The following is an 18,195-nucleotide window of genomic DNA, read 5'->3' on the forward strand; positions in this document are numbered from 1 at the left end:
TTATGGCCAGTAAGTCCCACTCTGAGGTCCCATGGGTTTCCCAGAGCCATCTGGGTACACCTGAGCTCGATGCATTCCTATGTGTAAAGGCAAAAAAAAAATTTCTTTAGAGAAAAGTGTCAAAAATTTCAACAGATTGCTGTAGCTGCGGCATGGGCACAGGGGATAGAGAACTGCTGCTCTTGTGCTGTCCCTCAGCAGACAAGAATTGCCAATTGAATGAAGGAGACCTTCAGACCACACCGAGACTTACATGAGGAAACTGCTCATCTGCTGACCACCAGCAGAGCTTGGGCACAGCAGGACTTCGCCAGAAGAGTCCCCTGCCCTGCACAGGTGAGTCTGTGTTTGTCACCCTGGGTTACTGCTCGGTGCTCTGCCAAGGCAGCTCCAGCCCCCTCAAGGTGATCCCAAAGCCTGTGGTGGGTCTCATCTTCTCAGGCTCCAGGGGCCAGTGGCATCCACCTTCCTCATGCCCACGTAGGGAGAATGGGCTTGTGCAGGCACAGCCACATACAGCTTCCAACGCCACCATACCTGTAGCTCCCATTTAAAAACCTGCAGGTGTTGGGACAAAGGTGCTGTCCTGGGACAGTAGGACACCTGGTGGATGCTGAACCCACAAGACTGAGAGACTTTGGGAAACTAAAAAATTAGTTGGGAATTTAGCAACACCCTCACCCTCAATGCAGGTTATCACAGGGCTGGCAAGGTAGGCTATTGCCTTTTCTAGGTCCCTTGTGGGTGTTTCACGTATATTAAGTTCTGTTTATAATTGAATTGCTGGTTATCGATCCAACTTTACATCAGGCAGAAAGTCCTCGCGGGACACTCAGAAAGTGGGTGGTAGAGGAGCTGACCACTGTTGTATATTGCTTTTTGTATGTGATGTTGAAAGGAGAACAGGTACCAGACACACCAACTGCTTTTGGTAAGTTTTACATTTTGTTGGCAAGATGGAGGGCAGCATTAGAAGGCAGTAACTTTACGCCATGTGCAGCGTGGCAGGGGCATGCGAGTGAACACCAATCCTCTGGGCACACAAAGCAGCGTTTTACTGAACATGTGCCCCTGGATTGACTCAGCTGGTGGGAGCGTGTTTCCCTGTACCACTGACCTGCTCTGAGCCAGCCCCCAGAGGCTTTTCTCCATGTTCGTATTCCTGGGTGTACTTTCTCTGCACAGATGATTAGAAGTCAGCACTCAGAGGCTCACAGAACAAAACACTTTCCTTGAGATGGCATTTGCATTTGAAAGGCAGGATGGCTGTTCCAGGGACTTTGCTGTTTCACAAAATTCTGTAGAGTCTCCTGGCTCCATTCTCGCAGTGCTTAATTTGGGGCTCCATGCTCTGATCCCAGCAACCTGCATCTGGCTTGAAGCCAGCCTTAATTGTCCTGTCTTGGGGTGGTTTGGAGAGCCGTCTAGCTCCGGCACAAATTACAGTGCTCTGAGGACAGCTGTAATTTCTGTCCTGCTGCCCCCAGTTCCTGGGAACTCTCCTGGCAATCAGCAAATGATATGACTCACGCTCAAAGAAGCCAGATCCACTCCAGCCTAGCGTGGTATTTTGATTAGTAAGAGGTTGGCATAAGAGCTGAAAGGTTCCTGCTTGTGTGCCAGGCTGCGTGTGTTATTCCCTCATCGCACTGGGCTCTTGCTTGCTGCTGTAGCTTTGGGGAGTGGATAAGTGTGCCATGCTGGGGTGCACTCTTGCACCTCACCTTCCATGCGATGGGGTGAGGAGCCTCCCCGGCCACCCCAGCAGGATGCTTGCAGCCCTGCTCTCCCTGCCGACTGGGCTTAGTCCCCATGGGGCAGGTTTGGTCATGCAAGCAGGGCTTTGGTGGCACAGCTTTATAACCCAGCCCTGCCTGGCCCCTTGTTTCATTGCACGTGAATTTTACAGCTGGAAGTTGGGCTTCGTTTGTCTAGAAACCCAGGCAGCTTTGCAGAAGTTGTCTTAGGTCCCCAGATGTGTGGGCAAGATGGGAAATTGCATACGCTCACACCTATATATGTGTGCATGAGCTGGGATGTGCTTACAAATGCATGCTTTTATCAGCTGCACCTACTTCTGGAGATGCCTGGTTAATTTATCAACTGAGAAGCTCCATCTCACTAAAAGTCTCATTTCCATATTCTTTCCAGATGGTCAAGATGCCACAGAGACAGTTTCTAAGTAAATAACTTGCTTCTTCACGCAACCTACCGTCAGCCTCCCAACTTGCTGCCCCAGATGGCTGGAGAGTCCAAGACGGTACCTGGGTCGTGAAAGGAAGCGCCGAGTCGCATGAATAATAGAAACAGGGCGGCTGCAGCGTGGCAGAGCAAATACTCTCCATTTGCAGCTCTGGATCTGGCCTCAAGAACTGCTGGAAAGTGGCAGTGCCCCTTCTCCATGCGCGGGTCCATCGCAGCGGGCTGGTGCTTCGGTGGGGCTGAGGCTGGGGCTGCCCCGCAGGCAGCGTCCCTGGCAGAGAGGGGCTGCGCTGGGGGGGCTGCGCTGGGGGGCTGTGCTGGGGGGCTGTGCTGGGGAGCTGTGCTGGGGAGCTGTGCTGGGGAGCTGCCACGCGAGGCTCAGTGGCGACGCAAAGCTCCTGCTCCTGTGCAGCACCGTTTTCTTTTCACTGCCGCCTGATCGCAAGTTAAAACCAAAAGGTTAAAAGCATTTAATTATGCTGATGCTTTCCCAGCAGATTAAACAAGAGGATAAATAGACTACAGCGTGTTATTTTGGATTTGATTTTGTTTTTTAAACAAGAGGAGGGAGGCAGGAAGCTGCTGCTCTTTGGCAGCTGTCACACGTTTCTCTTTTGATGGTGTCAGTTGTGTCTGTTAGGAGGTGTTTCTCTTGCCATTGTCAGCATTTTCCGGGGGAGGCTGAATTCATTGATACAGTCTGTTTGCTGTCCACATATTCACAGTTCATGTGTTACATTTTACATAAAGTAAACTTAGCAAGGGGAAAACTAATTCTGCAATTCTTCAAAGCTAATGCACAGTAAATATATTCTGACGCTGACAGGTATTTCTTATTAAATAGCTCTGAACTGCAGTACTAGGTTTTGCTTAAGTGGCATTATTCTCCCCGAGCAAAGACAGTTCATTTATTAGTCATTCTGAAAACCAAATAACAAATATTATTCTCTAAGCAAACTAAACAAACCATTTAAAAGGGGCCTGTCTGAAATGATTAAAGTACAGTGTCTGAAAAGCAGCTGACATTTTAGTGCCAAAATACCATATGGAGACTCAAGTGCTTTATTAACATCCTTTGACCTAAGCTGCAAAATCTCCCGACACCTTTGAGCACGGCGGAGCAGCCTTCCTGCGTGCAAGGGAGAGCGCGGAGGCAAATCTTTCTGCCAGTTCTTAAGATGTCATTTTGGCACACCGAAGCGCGAGGTGCAATAATTGAGGGGCTGGATGCGAGCAGATTTTTTCGATTTCTGCCAGAGATATGCTGTAAAATAATTCAGTGAAGCTGAAAGTGCGGGCTTTCCATTTACGCCATAAAAATAAATATATAGTTTTTGTCCTGACTTCTTACAGCTCTCTTTTTCTCTTAACTAAATATTTCCTTTCTTCTGAGCATCAGACATTATTTCTAGCTTTCAGGCATGCAAAATAAAAGAGCGTGTGCACTTATATATATTTATTTATGGTCTACATGGGGCTGCGTTTGTGTATCCCCAGCTCTGCTCTGAAGATTTCCTTCACGAGCAGGAAAACAATTTTGTACTGCAGGTCAGACAGAATAACTGATACCGCTGTTTACAGATCTCCGCTCACTGGAGAAGCTTATTAAGCCACAGTTGGGTAAGAAAAAGCTGTTCATCCACAGCGGGACGATAAAGATACGGGTAAGCGCTCGCGTGGACGCCGCGCCAGGCGCCGATGGGAAGGGCCCCAGCGAGCACCAGGGAGTCGCTGGATGCCAGGAGGAGATGCTCGCCAAAAGAGCCGCTCAAACGACCTGTTATAAATCGTTGGGTCAATTATTCTCAGCCCATTCTGTGCACAAAATAGGTGGGATCTGACCTAGTTGTTGGGTTTTTTTACTTTTTAAACAAATGTTTTCATTATTCATAAGAATTCATCAGATAGTGAGAGGAAATAAGTTTTAGCCCGAGGTTTGTTCATGAAACATCTCCTGCGAGTGCGTCCTTTCTTGCTGGCTCTGAAGCAGGGCATCTTGAGTTGGCAAGGATGGAAATAATATAGAAGTTATGTGAGGAGTTTAATAAAAAAATAGTAGATACTGAGCTGATGTATGTTATTAACTTGCTTCTCTGGGATTAGGTAGGTCTGAGTAAACGAGGACGTATTGGTCCAGGTTTGCTTTCCTTCAGTGTTGTCCCAGTGACAGGAGATTACACGGCATTGGGGATTAGCCTGATGACGTTACATCGCCAGGGTAACGATGTACATGCTGATGTCATTCAAGACATTTGGTCGGGTCCAGAGTTTCTGGCGTGGGCTGATGTTTCTTCCCCCTGTCAGCCTCCCAGGGCTGCCGTGTGGAGCGGCGCGTTCCCAAGCACACCGTCCACCGGCGGTCTCCTCTCCCTGCCGGGGTGTGGGTGATCCCTGCAGTCGTTCCCTCCTTGCAGACAAGAGCGCACGGGTAGTGTTTTCATAGCTGGCACCAGCAAGTGCTGTAAAATACCAGGAGCGCTCGAAGTTCCTCTACGGACACATGAAATTGTTCAGTGTGATGCTTTAAATAGCTCCTCTTTGGAGAGAAAGAGAGAGAGAGGGTCAAAAAGGTACGTTGGCCGTAGCATTGATGTTGCGTAGTCATCGCCGAGAGATGATACGAACAGCAGATGCGTTTTATACCTTCAAAGACACTACTGCCGGTAACGTGCGTTAGGGAAAATGAAAGCAGATATATTCTTGCAGCTCGGTAAGCGCGTGCAAGGCACCTACGTGATACTGGTGGATATAATTGGGGTCTGGGGGAAACGCAGGAGAACAGGCTCTAGAAAGAAGCCTGCGCCCCTGGTGCCGCTGCCGCCTTCCCATGGTGCTGCCAAGTCCCTGCAGCTCGTTTCCCTCCCCGCAGCCGGGCAGCAGGTTGCGGGTGAAGTGATGGCCCGTGCTGGCAACGGGCGCTGGAACAGCCGCAGCACCCACCAGCGCTGTGAAGGAACAACTTCGTTAATCTGACATCGAGAGCAAATGTTGCTAATGAGGAGCCCAGGCTTTGGTAACCATGGTAATTTATGTTCCTGAAAATGCGAAACAAAGTCAGAGAAGGGGCCAATCCTGCTACCCTCTCCACTCCTATGTGGTTTGCGATGCTGGGGATTGCTGGAGGAGTACCGGCTCCAGCAGCAGTGAGGAGTGCAGAGAGCTGGTGAGCAGGAGCAGCTTCAGGGGGTTCATTCCTCCCCCCATCACCGCTCACAGGAGCCCATCACCCTCCCAAAACTCTGCCCTCCTGCTGCCTGCTCGAGGGCAGGCTGAGCCCCCTCCAGCCTAGCGCAGGGCAGAGCCCTCAGCTGGTGCTGGCATCACTTTGGCCATGAACCCCTGGCCGGGGAAGGGCAGCGTGCCGTCACACAGGCTGTGCCCCCCCCTGGCTCGTGCTGCACGACCGCCTCTGCCAAGTGGCAATTCGCTGTTTGCTTCTCAAACTGTGTCTCTAGGGCCAGCTGGGTTCCCTATGCATTTTTATAGAAAATGTAAAATGACATCTGGAAGCCTATGGCAGATAGGCTCTTATTCCTCCTATACATGGGGAAGAACATTGCCCTTTCTTAATTTTTCACAATGTTGTTGCAAGCTTGATGGAAAATAAAAACTAGTAATTGGGTACTCTGGCTCCTGTTCCAGCTGCAGAGCCATTACTAGTTCTACATATTTTTGGAGAACAAACACAAACCCCAGCCCGTGCAGTAGCCACAGAGCCATGTGCAGCCCTCAGTACAGATATAAGAGCTAAATTTCAATGCACTGAGTCTAAAGCAAAGCCAGGCTTTGGATCAAAAGCATCATTTCCCAGGATAAGACCAGTCTCAGTTCAATGACCAGATGCACCTGGGTGCTTCCCTGGGTGTTGGGACCTTCCACATGGGTACCCTCAGAGGAACCTTAAATCCAGGATTTGCCCAATCCCCCTGGGCAGTCAGGGAAAGCTGCACTGCTGGTAGAGGAGGAATGGACATAGAGAAGTGTTTCAGTTGATGAGGCCTTAGGGAAATCTGCCGGTAAGCAAAAGTCTCTACAGCAAGGAGAGGCTTTGCCTTAATTAAACTGCAGTGGGGCCGCTGGTGCAGAAACCTGACAAGGTGTGGGGGGATTAGTTCAGCTGGGGAATGCAGTGAGATGGTACGGAACTGTCAGGTCAGTTGGAAACATCTGTCCGAGGTGGCAGCGAGTGCCGGTAACGGCGGCAGGGAGCACAGGCAGGGCCACGTGCTGCCTAGGAGCAGCAGGTGGAAACCAGGGGTACATCTCAGCGAGGGGACAAGGCAGGGAAAGGAAAATAGACAAAGAGTAAAAAATCATAAAGCAACACAAGCAACAACCTATGCAGGTTTGTAACTGGAGTGAAGCTTAGAAAGTAGATGCATTAGGATCAAAAAAAAAAAAACCCTGAGGCTTTGACACAGCCGAGGTTTCCGACACACCGCAGGATGAGGAGCAGCCGCCTGCTCTCCCGCTGCTGCTGAGCTTGTGCATTACTTAGAAGATTTTTCAAAGGCACCAGGAGCAGGGAGGGGTTTGCACGATGCCTGCAGAGATGTGCCCCCCCACCTGCAGGGCCAAGGTCTCCCTCCTCAAAGAACTCGAACGACCCTTCTCCCCCCAAGCAGGTCTGGTTTGCAGGGAATTTGCTTTTTCCCTGCTTGCCCCAGCCCCCTCCAGCAGTACCGCTTGGTTTCTCTGCCTGCCACCCTTTGCAGGATCAGGCCTGTGTTTCCCCATCTCTCCTGCCCCTCTCTAACCTCACTCGTGTTTATAAGCTTCAGGAGACCAACTCTGATGAAATGGCTTAGTTTTTTAAATTTTCTCCTTTTTGATGAAGTCAGGGTCTGGGAAGTCCTTGAGGACTGCCTCAAAGGAAGTGTTAGGTTTATGTGCAGAACGCGGCGAAAAATAATAATATCATTTTACTCTCTTTGGAGCAAGAATTGTCCTCTCTCCACTTGGCTCCCCGCCTTTCCCATGGCTGGGAAGAGAGGAAGAGAATCCTGTCACTACCACCATGCGTTTCCTGAGCCTGTGGGTGTTATTCCCTGTAAGTGTGGTACATTCTCGGACCTGCGGATGCCCTAGGATCTTTCAGGAACTGGTTTTAGTAAGTCACTGCAAGAGCTCCTGGGGCCTGGGAATGAGGTGTCACCCTGTGCTGGGGCTGCTCTGGCCCCCAGCTTGGCTTCCCCCATCAACATTTTGTGCCTACAGCCCCCCACCACCTCCCCTGGTAATCCAGGCACGATCGCTTTGGTCACCCGAATGGCTTTGCTGGGAGGTGCCTCCTGCGATCCACTGTCTTTGCTGCCATGCGATACCATTATTGTTCCTTTATGTTTTTTTTCTGGGGGAAGGGGGTGATTACTTTCTATTTTTGACTTGTTACTAATTCCCACCCATCACGGTGTCCTGCATCAGCCCACCTGCCTGCAAAGGCAGGGCTCTGGCATTTTGTTCTGGGAGCTGAAGAAGGGGTGGAGGAGGAAAAGGGGCAGAGGGGTCCAGGGTGAAGCATCAAGGCAGAGGAGGGGTCAGGAAAAGACCTCAGTGGGGAGGAGGAAGGCAGGAAGAGAAGGAAGGGAGGCCTGGGCTTCAGCTGCAGCTCCGTAGGGCTTTTAGAGATGAAAGCTCCCACGCTGGATAAGTGCTGTCCCGCTGCTTGGCCAGATTAACAGCAAGGCTTCCCAAAAAGCCTAAGCAGAGCTGGGGTGTGTGAATGCCCAGCCTGAGACCAGGCACCGTGAGCAGTCACCCACCCTGTTTACATCTCATTGCTTCACCATCCATCTCACGCAGCTTACGGTGACACTGTGTAAAGGGGCATTTACTGACAAGTACCCCATGCGCCTGCGAGGATCTGGTGGCCTTAGCTCTGGCTGTCAAGGCTGGGGTCCCTCCTGTCCTTGTGTGTGAGTGGGCTGCCTGCACCAGGGAGAAATGCCCCAGCCCAGTGCAGGGCTCCCGGCTCTGCCAAAAGTATTCATCACACTCGCTACCTGAGCACACATTTTGGCAAGATGTTCAGCTTCGCTGTGACTCAGGGAGCTGACAGCTCTCAAGTACATCCCAAGGATGAATAAAAAGTGACAGAGCAGGTAGCAATTTCTGCAGTCAGCCGAAGTCTCTGCGAAGACGGTCTCAAAACCGTCTCGCTGTCTTAGTGGCCAGAGGATGCCTGTCACGGCCACTTGACCTGCAGGCAGATGGTTACTGTCTGTCTAACACTGTCTTCTGGGGCTTGATAGGCACTTCTAAAATGCAGATAGACGGCAAGTCCTCGCTGGGGGAAGGAGGCAGCACTCGCAGCTGGATGCCAGCATTAGGATGTGAAGAGCGAGTTGTTGGGGAGCACAGTGTGTGTCTTTTATTGGGGGATAACTCAGTAGCCCCCATGCACATTGTGCAAGCCCAAGATTGGCAGGGCAAGGTCAGAAGTGTTTGTGGAGCCGGATGGAAGGGCACAAGCATGTCATGGGCTGATGTCATCTGCCTGTGATGTCACCGCTGTCTTCTTTGGTGGAGCACTTCCAGTGATAGCAGAGCTTCTGCAGTCTGTCTGCCAGCCTGGCACTCGCTCTGTACAGCGTAATTAAGCAAATATATTAATAGAAAGGGAGCCGGGGCCTGGGTAATGTTCTTCTGTGACAGACAAATGCGGAGACAAAGCAGACGCTTACTTCAGAAGTACTGCAGGATGCTATTAGCGGGCACAAACTCGCATCCCATTAGTGCCATCGCTGTTAGGCAAGGCCGAGTCATTTGCATTTTAAACGAAGTTCCCAGACCAGCTCCAGTCCAGGATCAGCTCCAGGAAAGCAGCAAGTCTGTGGCTGTACTAGGGGAATCTTGGGGGGGTGGGGGGCTGGGAATACCCCGCTAGTGAAAACAGACATCGATGGGCTCAGCTTTTGTGCCAATTGCAAAGCCACCCCCACAGAGGTGACACGGGATGGGAACAAGAGCACAAAGATGCTGGCAGGGCTCCTCTCTGCCAGGGTCTCTCCCAGGACAGCGGTGTTGGTCCAGGCTGATGTTCCCTCCTGGCCCACAGACATGCCCACACTCACATAGCCCATCAGTGACTTAAACGTGGCCCATGGGGTGTCCCAATAGGGAAGGACCCTGCCAGTCCCATTTGTAGGGACAACTCTTGCACATCTGCATCACTTACAAGGAGAATGTGCTGCCCATCTCCGCTGAAACAGCTCTGCAAGCCCTGAAACTGCCAGTTTCCCAACCCTGGCCTTACATGATGGTCTTAACAAATTATGGCATAAATATGCCAGGCGAGGGAAGGCGGCTTTCACAGAGCGTTGGGAATGTGATAAAGCAGGGGATGTTTTTTTCATCGAGAGGGAGATCTATTCATTTGAGCAGACAGCACTGCAGAAACAAGCCGTTCGGAGTCATCAGGAGGGGAGGAGAGGGGCACTGCAGACAAAAACTGAAGGGCTAATTGTGTAAAGCTGGTGAGGGGATGCCTTGGTCTGAGCCACAAGTGTGCTAATGGGGAGGTTGCTTAGCTACGGTGGCGATGGTACCTCAGCTGCCCCAGGTAGGGGAGGGAAAGCCAAGTGTAAACAGCGAGGAGGAAGATGGGTCATTAAAGTGTTCCCTAAAGATGCTTAACTAGTGGTGGTGGGAGGAAATAAATAAGGAGGAAAAGTTCGTCTGAGTGCCAGGGAGGAAGCCAAGCTGTTAGGAAGATGGCTTGTTTGCTGCTTGAAGCTGTCTCTTGTCACTAATTTTGACTGGAGACTTTTGCCTAGCACGGTTTCTCTGGCTCTCAAGCATCCCTGGCTTTATCCTCTCTCTGCCGCTTTCTCATTTAATTCCTTCCCCTTGAAGGCGAAGGCTGGGGAGCTCTGGTGTGTGCGACTGCGAGCGGGGCCGAGCGCAGCCCTGGCGTGACTGGGAGAGCTGTTCGGTTGCCCGTGGATGGGAGCACACACGTGCCACCCCTTCACATGCTCCTCAAGCTTCACAGAAAGAGCAGCCAGGTGGCTTTGTGACCTTTCCTCTATCAATAAACATCACCCAAGCTGACCTGAACCTGAAGCTTATGGTTCATGTTAACACGAAATCGTTAATGAAGCTTTGCCTGTGTCCTGGTCCTGTCCAGGGCTCGGCAGCGGGCAGGGAGAAAATCACAGCGAGCGGCACTGACAGCACCAGCCCTAAACAACAGTTAGGAGGAGAATTATTTTAATGAATACATTTCCTTTCAATTGTATGCGAATAGCAAGATCCCATTAGAACGGGGAAGCAATTAGAGCTAATAAAGATGAACGCGCAGCGCTGGGTGCATGTGGAATAACAAACAGCGAACAAAGGATTCAGGAGAGAGCTGACTCTAATCCAAATAAATGAGCGGTGATGAAAGGGAAAGCGGCTCGGGTCTCCTGTCGTGAGACACGCTTCCTGCCTGCCGGCTCCGTGCCCGTGCTTCACCTCATCATGGCAAGGAAAGTCACACCGTGGGCTGGACACGGAGGCAGCCGGTCACTGGGACAGTCCCTGCCGTGCTGTGCTGCTGGCCGAGCCCGGGAAATGTTGGTGGGGTGGCCGTAGTCCCTGGGGAGCATCCTGCTGGATTTTGCACAGAGGTGGCAAGTGGCCCCTGCTGGGACAAGAGGGCTCAGGGGCATCTGACAAGGCTGGAGTGGAGAGAGGGGGCTGGACTGGGAGGGTGGAGGGAATGCATCGACTCATGTCATTTCCCGTCTCGTATTTGATTATTGGTGGTGATCGTCCACCAAAATTAACAACCCTGATCACAGCAGGCACGTGACTAGCCCAAAACCATCAGTGCTATGGCGAGGTGGAGCGTAGAGGAAATAATAGCCTCTTCACAATGGTGTATTTACACAGTAGGCTCACAGGAAAATTGGGTAAACCGATAATTACCCAAAGATATTATTGGCTTTGGCAGAGTTAATAATAATTAGTACTCTTCTTTTTTACAGGCTCTTTACAGGAAAGACCTTTTATAATCTGCAGAATACAAAGGACCCAAACCACCAAGAGCTGCTTCCACGTGTGTCTTGGGGAAAAAAAAACCCACAGAGTCTTTCTGCTGGCAGACTCCAGGAGTGAAAATCACCCAAAGACACTGGGGAGCCAGACTGAAAAATAATAATCATGGTAGTAATAATAATAACAACAATAATAATGATAAACAATTTTCTATATTTGAAAAAAATCTTGTGTTGGGACTGCATTTTCCCCAGTCTATCTAGCTCAGTTGAGCCAGAGATAAGTCTAGACCTGACACTTGACAGACCTCCAGGTCAACATAGGATGCTGGAAACTGCCCTGCTGTTCCTCTCCCAGTGCTAGCGGCTCCTGGTTTGCTCTCTAGCTGCTGCTTTCAGTGGCAGCACAGCTCTTTCTCTCCCCAGAAAGCAGATATTATCCATCGTCTCTTGCTGCATTCCCCATCCTTGCAGCACCTCTGTGCCTCTGTGAGCTCCACAGTGCCTGCGAGCCAGCAGCTCTGCACCGCAGAGCACCCCGGGGTGCAGTGCCACGACCGAGGCTGCGGCCACCACTCTCCACCAGCACCTGAGCTTGGGGCTGAGCACCCAGCCTGTGAGCCAGCACCGTGAGGGACAGAGCCCTCCCTCCCGTCTGCCAGACTGCTCTGCCTGCTGCCCCCCCAGAACAGCCTTTTCTGGGTCAATGCTGCTTGACAGTTTGGGTTAAATGGGGTGGATTTGTTTTGAGACATGCTGGAAGAGGAGTGTCCCCACCAGCCCACAGCCTCCTGTCTTGCTGCTGCCTGGGGGAGAAAGGGGGAGTGGGGTGAGCGGGATCAGCTGGGTGGTATGTACTCAAAATTGATGTGTGTGATCAGCCATGTGAGCCCACTGCCAGTACTGGATGCTGGAAGAGGTGGCGAAGGAGGGTGCACAGTTTCTGTACAGATATCCAGCCTCCATCCAGCTCAGCCTACGAGAGCAATCGCCTCCCCCTGGGTCCTCCACCTCCATGCTGAGTCTAAATCTCAGCAGCTCTTTAGACATCCCTAAGATGTGGCTTTGCCTATCGCTCCCGCAGCTCCACCTCTCATCCCTGTTACTGAAATATCCTCCTCCCAGCTCCTGCCTCGCCACATTCAGCCCTGCCTGCTCCCGTGCAGCCGCAACGCTGTTGCAAAGACCCTCTGTGCTGCTCCCGGTGCTGCCTGTGCTGCCCTCTCCCCCTGCCTGCAGCGGCTGCTTCCCCAGCACGTAGGATGTTGGCTGCCTCTCCTGCTATGGGCAACCTTCAAACGCTCAGAAATCACCAGTGAAATCCCCCTCCTGCCCCAAGCTGGCCCATAAATCACGGCATTGTAAAAATAAAACAGTTTTGTGCGTGCATGCACATTTCAGGTTGCCTTTTAAACCTGAACTTGTTTCTCACACGTTGGCAGAAGAACAGAGGGGAGTTGGAGTCAAAAGGCAAGCTTGAAAAATAAACGCATACTTCTCTCTTGCTGCTCGTGAAGGGCTCCCAGAGGAAAACAGAGAAAAACAGGGCAGGAAGAGGCCCCGGAGGGCTCAGTGTGCCCGTTTCACAAAGCAAGAGCAAGCTCTTCCCCACAGGCATCAGGGTAGCTTGTGCCCAAATATTGGTGTGATGGGGGTACCCACTTGGTATCCACAGTCCCTTGCTTCCATTGCTCTCCTGATTTTCCCCTTTCTCCTTTTTTTTTTCCCCCCTTTTCCCAGCTTCCTTGTGTCCCCATGCTCATCCCTCCACACCTGTCCCGTGTCTCTGCAGGGGCTGCGTCACCGCCGAGGTGCTATGGGGACATCCCCACTCATGCTGAGCCCTGCCCCAGCTGTGCCACGTGTACTCTGCTCCTGTGTGAGCCACCCAAGGAAGAGACTGAAAGTTGTGCTGTCTTAAGCCACAGTTTAACATAATTAGACATCCTGGCTTGAGGGCAGTAATTACTTTTATAATCCTTAAACATATTTTTAAAAAAAAATAATTGCCTCCAAATTCAATACCTTTCAAAAATCCTTTTAAACGGCACTGCCTTCTTCAAACACAACTCAGCCAACAGTAATTACAATAAATTATTCTAAGTTCTAAAAAAAATATAGAAATTAATCTATGTGTGCAACCTGCTAACCATTCCTTGTTTATCCTTCCCTCCCGCCAGCCGGCTGCTTCCCAGCTCCCTGCCTGCAGCCCTGCCCCTCGCTCACACTCCAGACTGCTGCCCATGCTGCCCAACAAGGGCTCCCATCCTTGGGACCCTGCAAAGCAGCTGCCTTTGCCCATCCCCGAGAGACGTGCATAAAGCTCGTCACATCGGGGTTAGGCTGGAGGCAACAGCAACCAGCTGTAGCTGGGGCTTTACAGTCTTGGCTGCATTTCAGAGCATGGCCATGGGCAAGCATTGCCAAATTTACCAGCTTTTTAGGCAGAGCTTTGCTCTGACCTGCAAGGCAAAGGTGGTACAAGCGCTGGCCAATGCATTTGATCCTCAGCTGGGATAAATAAGGCATAATTCTGCCCAAGTCAAAGGCGAGAGCATGATTCACAGCAGCTGAGAATCTGGCCAACAGTGTCAGCAGCACGACAATAGCGTAATGTTTTCATTATGCATTGTTTTTTTCCAAATACTTAAAAAATTATCTAGGAATTACTCACACATCCAGTAATAGTTACCAGTCTTGGGTGTTTAGGCAAAGGTTTCTTGAGACAGCGACGGGATTGCAAAAGCTTTAGCCATCGCCTCTCCTGATCCGTGTGCTTCTCCTATCACTTCTGCTCTCCTCCTCCTCCATGTACACAGTCCAGTAACCTCTTCCTGACAATCTCCAGATCCACAAAATTGCTCACTTGGAATTTTGCAGTAAATAGAAAATTGCTTTGCTCCTTTCTCTCAGGACAGCACAGAAAATGAATCCAAATGAAAAAGCAAGTAGTGTGTATCTGGTAGACATAAACAGCGCAAGAAAGGCAATTCTGCTTTTCAGCCCTGCTGCAGAGCAAATGACCTTGGAAATAATAAAAAGCCTGGGGCCTGAGCACGTTGCAGAGTGGCACGAGCCTTTATTTGAAGAAAGGCTGGAAAACAAAACCTGGAGGGATGGATATGTTGATGTGCAAGTCCCCACCAGCTGAAATATCTGTGCTTGGGACTGCAGCTTGCAGCAGAAGGGGGAAAAGAGCTAATTAGTCCTTTCAACCCGTACCCGGAGCTCCCAGTGCTCTTTGCCCAAACCATCTTCCTCCCCTCTGCCAACTGCTCATGGCATGCCATCCCTGGGTTTGAAATGCCTTCCCCTGGTGGGGTGGCAGGACAATGCCATGTGGCCAGGGGCAAGCAGCCTTCCCCACCCCAAATTCGGACACCCCTGCAAACACACAAATGATGAAAACACAGCGAGGAGACCAGAGCTAATTCACAGCTGGAGGAGGGAGGACAGGCTAAATTTATAACTAATAATTCTAATTACACATCAAATCACTGCACCAAAAAATGACCAAATAGAAAGCATCTGTCGGGCCGCCAGCTCAGCTCCATGATGACAAATTGCAGCCAGCAACACCCAGCAGCAAGAGCCCCACAGGCACCCATCACTCCTCCATGGAGGGGGTCAGGGGAAGAACGAGGAAAGAGAATGAAAGGTTGGATCTGAGCACAGTTTATGTCAGAGGAAAAAACTGCTTTTGCTGCTGGAGCTGCCAAGGGGCCGGTACCACCCAGAGCCCGTCTCCCCGCACCCGATGTTGTGCCTGAACCGCTGCCACCACACGGCTCTGTACTGGGTCCAGCAGGCACAGCCAGCACCAGCACCGGCGTGCTCGCCAGGTCATTGTGTGCTGTGAGCAGTGAAAACAGGCTGGTTTGGGGTTTGCTTTTTTGTCTTCTGCATTTCTTCTTAAAAAACAAGAAAGAGAGAAAGAGAAGAAAGAGAAGAAAGAGAGAGAAAGAAAGAAAGAAAGAAAGAAAGAAAGAAAGAAAGAAAGAGAAAGAAAGAAAGAAAGAAAGAAAGAAAGAAAGAAAGAAAGAGAAAGAAAGAGAGAAAGAATTTTTTAAAAAGTCTGTGGCAGGCAGCCAGCAGAAAAGATGTGTTTAAAAAGTACAGGATCCTGGAAAAGAGCAAAAGGGCAACTTGTGCACGCTCTGCTTGACATGGCTTGCTTGGCGCTGAGGATGCCGTGTCTGCCGGTGCTGGGAGCAGGTCAGCGGCTCTGCGGGGAGAGCATGCAGGTCCCGGGGACACCTTCACCCCGCACCAACACCCCCGGTGCTGCTCTGCCGACCCATTTATCCAATGCAGGGTACTGAAACGGTTTGTAATTTTGAGAAAGGCCACTGATCTGAAATAATCCCAATATTCGCTCTGTTACTGCTGCTTTTTAAGCCCTGGCTGCTCCCAGGCAGAGCTGGGGGCCAGGTCCACAGGCAGCAAAGCCGAATCGAGGCCTGGCTGCCGGGACGGCTGAGCGAAAGCAGCTTGCCTGGCTGCGAATAAATGACGGGCTTAGGTTTCACTGGCATTGGAAGGGACAAAGCAGTTAGCCACGGGGTCTAGACAGCTGAGAAATGCCCCGGTGACCTACTCGCGTATCTCCCGGCGTGGCGTCTCCCTAAATCTCAGAGCTTGTTAACTTGGTTGCATTTTTATTTTGTAGCAAACTATTTAATCTGAGCTTTGGAGGTACAGCTTGCCCCTGCAAAAAGCAGTGAAACGATGAGGGGGGGAAAAAGGGAAAAGTAAATCCCACCTGTTTCCTGTTTTTATTTCCCCCACCCCCACCTTTCTTTATTTTTTTAGTGTTCCCTGGTTATTTGGGAGCTCCTGCAACTTGTCCAGAAATACCTCTGCTAGTTCAGTGGCATTTTGGAGCCCAGGAATTTAAGGAGGGCTTAGAAATTCCTAACACAGCTCTCAACTTGTTAAACATGAATGAAGGTAGCTCGCTGCTATTTTAGTTAGCATTTCTGCTATCCTCTGTGTCTCCCTTCCCCTCTCCTGACCTCCCCCTTGTGCCCCCCACACCCAGGGGATGTGGTACCCGGCTTGTCCTCTCCCGCCCCACATCCATGGGGATAGCACAGACATTTGGTGCACACATGTGGCGGCGGTGGTGAGGTCCAAACACTCCCTCAGGCAAATCCTATGAGCAGCGCCTGCAGACTTCTGTCTCTGCTGGGAGTTTTGGGGGCAAATTTCCATGATGTTTCACCGTAGGGGAGAAACCCCTGGCTGCAGGACTGGTTTGAAGACATCAGTTGCGAGATGCAGGTTTCATTTGATTTTTCTCGGGGTCCACTGCCATCACTAGGATCATGCTTTACTGCCCATCGTGTGTTGGGAGCAGCACTTTATTTTGGGAGAGGGATTTCCTAAGCTCTGCACGTCTCAGCAACAAGCAGCCAAATTTCCCCGTCAGAAAGATTCCCTGAGAAAACAGTCAGGATGGAAAACCACCCCATGAAAGCACGTATCACCTTCCCTGCAACAGCCAGCTATACCTCAGCTGCCTGTAGAAGCCGGGTTAGCAACGCGATGAGAAAAATGTTTGTGAGATGCTGCCCCGCTACCTAGAAACCCGTATACATCTCCGATATGATCTGTACAGCTCGCCTTACAATAAACCAATATATTTTAACTACGACCCGAAATGTTGCAAAAGAACCTTTTGAGTAAGTCTCTTTGGTGCAATACAGATACGTCAAGGCTGATTGTTATTGTACATGTCAGGGCTGTTGAAGTGCGGGATAAAGAAGGCCATTGTGCTCCCACGGAGGGGACAGCTCGGATGATTAATGACTGCTCCCTCAATTCTCCGAAGAAGAGATGGAAGTCGGATAAGGCCTCCACTGGCAGTAGGGGCAGAGTACCAGAAGACATACCCAGAGCAAAAAAAAAGGCCGGGGCTCCACACAGAGGGGCAGGATCAATAGGAAGCAGCCTGCCGGAGTGCCGGCAGCTTGCAGGCTTAACACGGGAGCGGGGTGGTGCTGCCTAACACTGGGGCTTGTGTTTGCTCCTCTCACCTCCTTTGCTAATCCAGGCTTTTTTCTTGCAGCTTTTCTGACTTGGAAAGTGGTCTCAGGAAGGCGGATGGTTGTCCATTGAGTAAGACGAATGGCAAAAAATCAGGGAAATTGCAAATTGATCTTTGCCGAACACACACGGTGACTTTGTTACCTATTTTTTGAGCCTCTGCGCAAATACCTCCCGGTCTAATTCTAAGGCGTGCCAAAGTAAATTACATTTAGTTTGCCTTAAATAAACAATGACTCTTCCAGGAAAGGTTTGTCTCTTCTGGGCACTTGCATCATTTATCATTACTCCACTGTTTTGAGTTGGCTGCCCTTTTAGGGTGAGATGTCTCTTGGTTTTAGTGTGTGCACAACCATAGAGAGGACAAGGTCTTACCCCAAGAAAAATGTACTGAGAAGATGTCATTAAAGCTAATGAGAGTCCAGGCAGCTGCAGCTCATTAGAGATTGCCTGGGGCCAATTGTAACTGAGACCTTTATATATACATCTTAGTCAAATAAACAACATCATATTCGATCTGCAAAGTCTCTATCAGTTCCTGCCCAGTCCTTATCGCTCAGCCTTACATTCTGCTGAGAAAATGTTCCCTGCTCAATAACAAACCCAGAAGCAAATGAGACCATCGCACTTAGGAGCGATGTGCTGAGAAATGGGGGTGGGGAGGTCCCCTCTTCTGAAAGCTCCATTTGAAATTAATTGATTGCAAGTGTGGGAGACACTCAGGGCTCAAGCTCTCCACCCTGCCCACAGGACAATGTGGAAAACAGGTCGAAGAAGCTGTGAAGATGCTGAATATGGGCACGTTTTAAGCAGTGAGTGAGCAATTATTTTTCCACTGGTTCTTTTCTTTGGCTTCAGGACATGACTTTACCGTAAAAGAAAATGAGAGGTTTCTGACACTACTTTACATTTGTTGTCGTTACAAAACATTTAGTGAGGAATTACAGATTTACAAGCGCGGGGG

The 18,195-nt window shown here is 50.5% G+C and overlaps 1 protein-coding gene across 6 annotated transcripts in view; it reads left to right on the forward strand.

Annotated features, from left to right (window-relative positions):
* Nucleotides 1-17,366, forward strand: part of SENP5 (SUMO specific peptidase 5) — a 69,254-nt gene extending 51,888 nt beyond the window's left edge. The window contains exons 11-13 of one of the 6 annotated variants that reach the window (XR_012630135.1): nt 136-336; nt 899-931; nt 2,152-2,472. The gene's annotated coding sequence lies outside the window, so the exon portion shown is untranslated. Of the gene's footprint in view, nt 1-135; nt 2,473-11,174; nt 11,353-17,253 lie in introns of those variants that run through there. The other 5 variants (XR_012630130.1, XR_012630133.1, XR_012630132.1 and 2 more) reach the window with 5 other exon arrangements.
* Nucleotides 17,367-18,195: the final 829 nt, after the last annotated feature.

This window comes from Strix uralensis, chromosome 9, assembly GCF_047716275.1.
Source record: "Strix uralensis isolate ZFMK-TIS-50842 chromosome 9, bStrUra1, whole genome shotgun sequence".
NCBI classification, from domain to species: domain Eukaryota; kingdom Metazoa; phylum Chordata; class Aves; order Strigiformes; family Strigidae; genus Strix; species Strix uralensis.